Here is an 8,773-nt window from a genome sequence, read left to right as displayed (position 1 = left end):
ATTGTTTCCTCACCACTACACCAGACACTTCTACATACTACACATATTCCATTTGTATTTTTCGGCAGAAGCAGCAGGCTAAAATGAAAGAAAAATTCAATTTTCATTCTCTCTTTTCACGGCCGTATGTAGCAGTTGAAGGAGCAACATCTATTTCTTCTTCTTTTTGTGTTACTTTGTCGTGGGTTTGCCTAGCTTCTTTTGTGGCATGGCGGCGGCGTGTTCGGCGGGTTTTGTCGCACGTCTGATGGATTTTCCGTGAGTTTGCCGAAGATCTTTGGGATACTTTCTTCATCAAATATTTGTAGAAGTCAGTTGTTTGTTCCAGGCATCGTTGTGGGTAATCTCGTAATATTTGTATTCTATTTACCTTGCTCGTGGTGATTGAATATTTTGAGTACGAGTTGGTATCCCTTTTTAGGCCTATGAACGTGATAGAATGTATTTGGCCTAGAGTTGTTGTGTTTGATGATTTTTAGGGTGTTTGGCTCGGGTGGTAGCCAGCAACTTTGTACCCGAGATTTGTTATAGTGGAATATTGTGTTGGTGGTGGTCTGTGGTTTTTTCCCATAGTTTTGGGGGTTTCCACGTAAATCTTGTGTCCCTTGTGTCTGTTATTTATTTTGGTTGTTTTGTACGATCTCGTATTTGCGCTCTTATCTGTCTTGTGATTTTATTTGTCACAGGTGGTGGGATTTTTTCCAACAAAGTGGTATCAGAGCCTTGGTTGTTGATCGGGCACATTTGACATGGAGGCAAATACGATTAATATAGTGCGCTTGAATGGTAGAAACTTTCACATTTGGAAGGCCAAAATGAAGGATCTCTTATTTGTGAAGAAATTGCATCTACCTGTGTTTGCAAGTGCAAAGCTAGCAAATATGTCAGACGAGGAGTGGGACTTTGATAACCAACAAGTTTGTGGTTATATTCGACAATGGGCCGAAGGCAATTTTCTGAACTATGTTATTAATGAGACGAATGTCAGGAGCCTGTGGGATAAGCTTGAGACCCTATATGATTCCAAAACAGGCAATAACAAGTTGTTCTTGTTGAAGCAGTTGATGAATTTAAGATACTGGGAAGGTACGTTGATCAATGATCATGTTAATGATTTCCAGGGTGTTCTTGATCAGTTGTCAAGCATGGGCATGACATTTGAGGATGAGGTACTTGGTCTCTGGTTGCTTAACACTCTACCTGATTCTTGGGAAATATTTCAGGTTTCTTTGACCAATTCTGCTCCAAACGGCGTTGTGACCATGGAGTATGTCAAGAGTGGTATCTTGAATGAACAAGCAAGAAGAAGATCTCAAGACACCTCCACTTCTCACTCAGAGATTTTGGTTACAGAAGATAGGGGGAGAAACAAGCAAAAGGGTCAGAAGGGTAGAGATGTTAAATGTCACTATTGTGGCAGGAAAGGACATATCAAGAAATATTGCTTCACGTTGAAAAGAGATAAGGAGCAAGACGATGATGATGTCACCGGGAACAAAGTTGCAATGGTTGGAGTAAATTTACTTGTCGCCTGCGATAAGAATGCGATCAATGTTGCTTGCCATGAGACAACTTGGATTGTGGATTCAGGTGCAGCCTACCATGTTACACCAAGGAAGGAATTCTTTGCTTCATACTCAGGAGATTTTGGAGAGCTAAGAATGGGTGATTGTAACACCCTAAAATTTAAAACTTTGAATGCTTATGAAATAAAGGTAATATTATCATTAAATCCCAAAACAGAGCATAACTAAACATAATTGTTGGGGTGCTATGCCACGTTTGAGCTGGAGAACTCAGACGCACAGGCTAAACTATCTAAACATCATAAATCCTCAAGTCAATGTTAAGTACATCATCATGGCACGCAGACCAATAAAGAACTAACTAGCTAAGCCTCGGGTCCTCTAGCGCGCTCCGGAGCTACTCATCTGTGCCTAAAAGCCAAATATATATGTTCACCGAATAATGCTGGTAACCCACTCTAACGCGTTAAAATAATATATATATATATATATATATATATATATATATATATATATATATATATATATATATATATATATATATATATATATATATATATATATATATATATATATAAGGAAAACCATTTTGAAGCCGGAATAGATATATACTTATGAAACTCTAATTTAAAACCGAGAATAGACTCAACAGGTAAGGGTAGGCACATCATCAGATATAATCACGCATATAAAGATATTATCATACACCCTAAGATCACAAGACTATTTCACATCATTCATATCAGTATTCAATCATTATTTCAACACGTAAACACATTTGGTGGTGCCGCAGGACCAATCGCATGCCAATACATGAGGGTCAGCGCATATAGCTCTGACACGGCCCCGAAGCACCCTGCCTTGTACCGCAGCACAAGGGGATTGATCGCAACCAATCGATGAACCACAACTCATTTATAACGTTTGATCGCAACCAAACGGTGGACCGCAGCCCGAATAGTATGTATATCTGATTGCAACCAGATTATGGACCGCAGCCCTATATATATTTATATACTCGTCCGATCGCAATCGGCCGGGTTAACAGCCGATGGTTCTCAACCCATCCAACTGCCTGTATAGCCAATTGATCGCAACCAAAGGGGGTATCATGCACAAATAACACATAGCCAAGCACATGCAACCCACATTAACACATAAGGAGGGGAAATCATATATAACTTATGCATGGTCAACCACATTATTAGAGATACGCCTAAGGGGTTCATGCTCCTTTCTCCTAGGTCCATGGGATACCAATTCGACTAGCATGCAATATACTTATATACAAGACTCTCTTATCCTACGAACGGTACCCAAAACATCAAACTAGACTCAGGCATGACAAACGGGGTCCAATGGGACACCACGGGACACGGGGAAACATCAAACGGGGAAAACCACCACGTTCCACACTGGAATTCCAATGGGTGGTCGGCGGGTGGAGGATCACCCGCCGGCGGCACATCTCGAGGCAGCGGGTGCTCGCCGACTGCCCGCTGCCGGGCGCCCTTCATGGGGTCGCGGGTAGGTGGTGGGTACCCCTGCCCCCACCTATCCCCACTGACTCTTACATAATAATTTGGTCCCGGGATCCCTCGTGGAACCCGAAACCATGTCCAAACACATTTAAACACAAACGACGACACCACGTAATCAAGTAATGGATTAAAACCAAGAATCACATTAAATACATCCTAACATGACTTCTAAACATATCAAGACTCAATACCCGAATATGCGAAATCCCACCCAAACATACCAAGAATATCACAATACGAAATCCACATTTTAATCCTAGGGCTCTAGTCATAATTAAAACACCAGGTCATTTATATAATTTATCTGAGAATCAAGAACATCAAGATTATCACATAAGTATCAAGATTAGCGTATAAACATCAAGATCATCTCATAAACATCAAGATTATCTCATAATCATCATATCAATCTCAAGAAAAGCCTTATCAAGATATAAACACAGAATCATATATCGAAGGAGCTAATGAAGGAGATTATAGCAAGGAAAATAGATTTTGTTGAGACATGGGTTACCTCTTAGCCTTAATTAGAATCCTTGGTTACTAAGGTTTTTTCTCTAAGATCTCCTCTTCGTGATTTCTCCTACGTTTGGTGATAGGGGAACTCTTGAGAATTCTTGTATGGTGGAATCTATTGTTGTGTGAATTCTAGGTGCCTCCTATGTCCTTATATATATCTAAGAGTCCTAACTGGGGTCTGAATGGTAGGGGTTTACTTATTTTATTCCTTATAGGACTAAGGGTTTGGGTTTAGGGATAAGGGTCCATGGTCCATGGTGGACCCATCTTAATTAATTAAGGGAATTCAATTCTTTTTTAAGGGTAAGTAATTAAATAATTAGTTTGGGTGCGGGTGCAGGTGGGTGCAGGTGGGTTAGGCTCGCTGTCTTCTTCCTGTTCCTCTTGCTCCCTACATTCTTGCATTGCCCGTCTCAGCTTTTTGTTAGAGATTTCCAATTGGTCAACCATCCGCATGGCTCCCTACGACAATAACTATCACGCAAGCATCCGCATGGCTCCCTACGAGGCACTATATGGTCAAAAATGTAGGACACCCATATGTTGGGAAGACATGGCCAATCCAGTAACCCTGGGACCACAATACCTACTGGACAGCATAACTAAAGTCAAACGCATACAAGAAAGAATGAAGGCCGCCCAGGACCGCCAGGAGTCCTATGCCGACCTGGGTAGGAAGCAGGCCGAATTCTTCGCAGGAGAGAAGGTTTGGCTAAAGATCTCACCCACCCGGGGGGTGATGATGTTCGAAAAGAAAGGGAAACTTAGTTCCCGATTCATTGGTCCCTACGAAATCTTAGAGAAAGTCGGGAACCTGGACTACTGCCTCGCCTTACCCGCCGCGCTAGAACGGGTGCACAACATGTTCCACATATCACAACTAAAGAAATATGTGCACGATGCAAGTCACGTGTTGTGACACCCCAAAAATCCACATTCAATCCATGGATTAATTGAGTAATTAATCCTATTTTATTTGAGGAATTAATTCCTAAAATCCTGATTTTTAATACTCAAGGACTTGTGTTTGACTAGTTAACCTTAAAGCTGTGTTGTACCTTGAGCTTTGAGGGGAGTTCCCTTGTTCCTTACACTTTCTAAAGGTTAGTAAGGGTATCCTTGACTTTTCACCAAGAGTTAGTATTGTAACCTAACCTAGAAGACTTCTTCATTTCATTCCTTACATTTCCTAGAAACTAGCTCTACCTTCTCTCTAGAAAAGAAGTGTAGCTTATTCTCCAAGCTAAGTTGAGACCCTTGTCAAGATTCCAAGATTTGCTACCAAGATTCAACCTTTCACCTATTTGGGCATCTAGGAGCGTAAGATCTAAGTCCATCTTGTGTTTTTGGTTTCATCTTAGTTGTTTTTTTCTTAAAGATAGAATCTTTATGATCTTTTGGTTTAATCTTTAAGTGGGTTTGGAAAGTAAGCCTTGTGGGAGCTTGTTGTGGTGTAAAGTGAAGTCTTTTGGTCTACAAGAGGTAACCCATGCTCTACAAAACCTGATTTGCTTACCTATATGTGATTTCTTGGATTCTACATGTGTTTTGCTATGAAATGTGAGGGTTTATGCATTTGTCTTGTGATATTGTGTATCTAGAGCTTGTGTTTAGGGTTCATTTGTGCCATTTCTTGGCATTTTCCATGGTTCAAGTCATTTTGTTGTATTGGGTGAGATTTGGCATGTTTTGGACTTGAATTTGTGTTTGGAGAAGAAAATCCCTGAAGGGATTTGTTGCGGTACAAGTGTGTACCCGCGGGCGGAACGGCGGACGGGGCACCACCCGCCGGCCTACCCGCAGGTACATGGCCTTGTGGGATGATGTTCCCGCGGGCGGGACCACGGGTGGGGCACTACCCGTGGGTCCACCCGCGAGTACACGATTGGTGTTCTGGCGGGATTTGTTCCCCGTGATTTGTTTGACTCGGTATTTGGCCTTTTGACTTCCCGATGTTCTTTGTGGAACTATTTGAGCGTCTTCTTGATGTTTCGTATGTCTAGAACTATATGGTAGGTATCCATGTAGGACTTTGGTGTCTTGAATCGTGCTAAGTGTTCAACATTGTGTTTCGTTAGACCAAGAGGTGTCTTGTGTGTTCCTCGGAACTATCTTGAGTTTCTCCGTTGTTAAGCATGCTAGTTTATTGTCTTAATGCTAACGTGTGTGTGGTCTTTACCATCCGTTTGGTTGATGATAACTTGTGTTATCCATCGTTGATGTTGTTCGGCTGTGACCCGTTCCTTGATTGAGTATGTTTCATATCTTCGTTGTTATCCGTTGATTGATTCCTGTTGTGGTGTGATGCGTGTGTGGCTTTACCTGGATTGCACGATTAGTGGTATGGGACACTAGTCACCAAGGTATTGCAGCGGTCCTCGTAGTGGCCGTGACATTATGGAGTTGTGGCCTTTGTGTAAGGTTCACGTTTTGGGGGATAACAGGTGTTATTCGGGCATGTGTTGCCGTGTACGGTACCTTGTGTACTATGAATTGGTGGTCTCGTTGGTGGTCGTTGGTGGGGGACGACGGTCCCGGGGGAATAAGGTTGGACTTGGTTGTACAGGGGTCCTGGAGGTAATGGTTGGAAGAAGATATAAGGTTAGGGGTAGCCATAAGGTTGGAACAAGGCATAAGGAAGGCATATCAACTCGTGATGGGTGATGTCACGAGGGCTTGTGTAGCCGTTGTTGTGAGTTCCCTTTCTTGTGACGTGTGTAGTTACAAGGGCATGTGTTGCCATCGGTCTCGTCTTTATCCTTTGTGTTGTGGTTAACCTTTGTGGTTTGGGATGTGTTCCCGTGTTATCTTTGAGAGTGATGAGTCTTGTGTTGACTGTCGATCTTGGTTTTTGACTTATATACTTATGTATTCCGTTTCGGAAATGGCTTTACAACTTGTATCTATCTATGTATGATATTTCACATGTATTGGTGGGTTACCAGCATTATTCGCTGACCGGGCGTCGTCCCAATGTTTATCTTTGTATCTTTCAGGTGATGTCTAGACGAGCGCGATGTTAGTAGCCGGTAGTCTAGTATCTTTACCTTTGTTTTGTGGCCTGTGTGCCGTTGTAGCGTTAGATTGTGACCTTTTGGGTTAGATGTATACACTTGCAGATTGATCGCCGTAGCGTTTACCGTGTTTGGTAGACGTGGCGTAACACCCCGTTTGGATTTCTTTTGTCCAGTTCTCGTTTTATCTTCCGCTGTGCTAGTTTTGCTGTATGATTTGCATGTGTTAAGGATTTTTATCTAGCTTGTTTGGGGGGGATGTTACACGTGTTACAACCTGAGGCAATTAGCCTGGACGACACGCTGACTTACGAAGAGAAACCCGTAAGGATTCTAAACACTAAGACTAGGGCCACTCGCCAAAGGACCATAGAAATGGTAAAGGTCCTCTGGACCAATCACGGAACCAAAGAGGCAACATGGGAACTTAAAGACGCCATGAGGGAACGCTACCCCGAGCTCTTCACACAAGGTAACCAAGACAAATCCATAAGATGAGAAGGATGATCAACCTCAGCAAATCTAAGCTTCGGGGACGAAGCTTTCCATTAGGGGGGGGGGGGGGGGGGGGGGGGGGGGAAGGTGTAAGACTCACAAATAGACCATTAAAACAACAACGGGAGGTCAAAACATCAATACCGTGACAAAAGAATCACGGGGAACAAATCCCCGGCATCAACCAACATACAGGCGAATCCATTGATTAAATACCAAATAGGTCATACAGCTATCCGTAAGTGTCGGGGTGCTATGCCACACCTAGGTTTGAGAACCTAGGTGCACAGGCTAAACTAACCAAGCATAAGAAATCCTCAAATCGGTATTCAATACAATCCCAAGGCACGCAGGCCAACTACGGAACTAAGATTAACTAAGTTATATCCAAGGCTCTAACTAGCATGCTCCGAAGCTAATGCTCATCACATGAAAAACATTTGTATAACAACCGTCAGTGAATAATGCCGGTACCCACTCCAACGCGTTAAGTACAATATAGGTAGATATAAGAAACTCATTTTGAAACTGGAATATATATATATATATATATATATATATATATATATATATATATATATATATATATATATATACTTACGAAATTGGCATATAACAGACTCAATATCATAGAATAATCATAAGAACTAATAGACATCCTAACCATACAATGCAAGACATAACAGGCAGATAAGCATGCAAATAACTAAGGCATTCAATTAGCAAGTAGTCAACAAAGCACACAATCCATCCTCCAACGTTATACCAAGTTCCAACCGTATAACTCTCCTCCGTCCTTATATCAGTTCCAACCTATACCTCCAGGCCACCCTTATATCCCCACCCCTTATGCCTCCGGGCAACTATATGCCCCCACCGACGAACCCACCTTTAAACCACCAACATATCAAGATGGTATCGTAGTGCCATTCAGTGATCCGCACCTCTAGTGCCAATATCAAGGGGTCAGCGCATATAGCTCTAACATGACGACGCAGCACTTATAACCTGACCCAATACTCAACGGCAAGATAGTCGAAGGTGGGTGTGTGCCTTTAGCACAGTCACCGCTATGGTCTGTACCTTTAGTACAATGACCGGGCACAAGTGGTGCCAACCGCCAACAGTTTATTTTCCACCAATCACAATCTCATCAATATCATTACCATCATCATCATCTATTACACTGGCCATTGCGCAATGACCACGATACTCATCATCATCAATCAATCAACACATAATCACATAACAAACAGGACACAACAACAACGACACGTATCACACATAAAATCCTAGAACGATGCCTAAAACACCAAACGAGACTCATACACGATAAACGGGGTACAACAGGACACGGGGAAACATCAAACGGGGAAAAACACCACGAACAACGCCAGGATTCCAGCGGGTAGGTGGCGGGTGGAGGACCACCCGCAAACCACCCGCCGATCCACTGGAACAGTAAATGCGGGCAGCGGGTAGGTGGCGGGTGGTCAGTCCCCCCACCTACCCCCCACTGATACACAAGCAACTTTAATGTCTCGGGATCCCCTGTAGAACCCGAAACCATGTCCAAACACATTCAAACACATAACGACCATACCACGTATTCAATTAATGGAATTAAACCAAGAATCACAACCAATACGTTCAAACACGATTCCTAAACATGCCAGGA

This window comes from Ipomoea nil, unplaced genomic scaffold (assembly GCF_001879475.1).
Source record: "Ipomoea nil cultivar Tokyo-kokei standard unplaced genomic scaffold, Asagao_1.1 scaffold0191, whole genome shotgun sequence".
In the NCBI taxonomy this organism is placed as follows: Eukaryota; Viridiplantae; Streptophyta; class Magnoliopsida; order Solanales; family Convolvulaceae; genus Ipomoea; species Ipomoea nil.
This window is presented reverse-complemented; position numbering follows the sequence as displayed.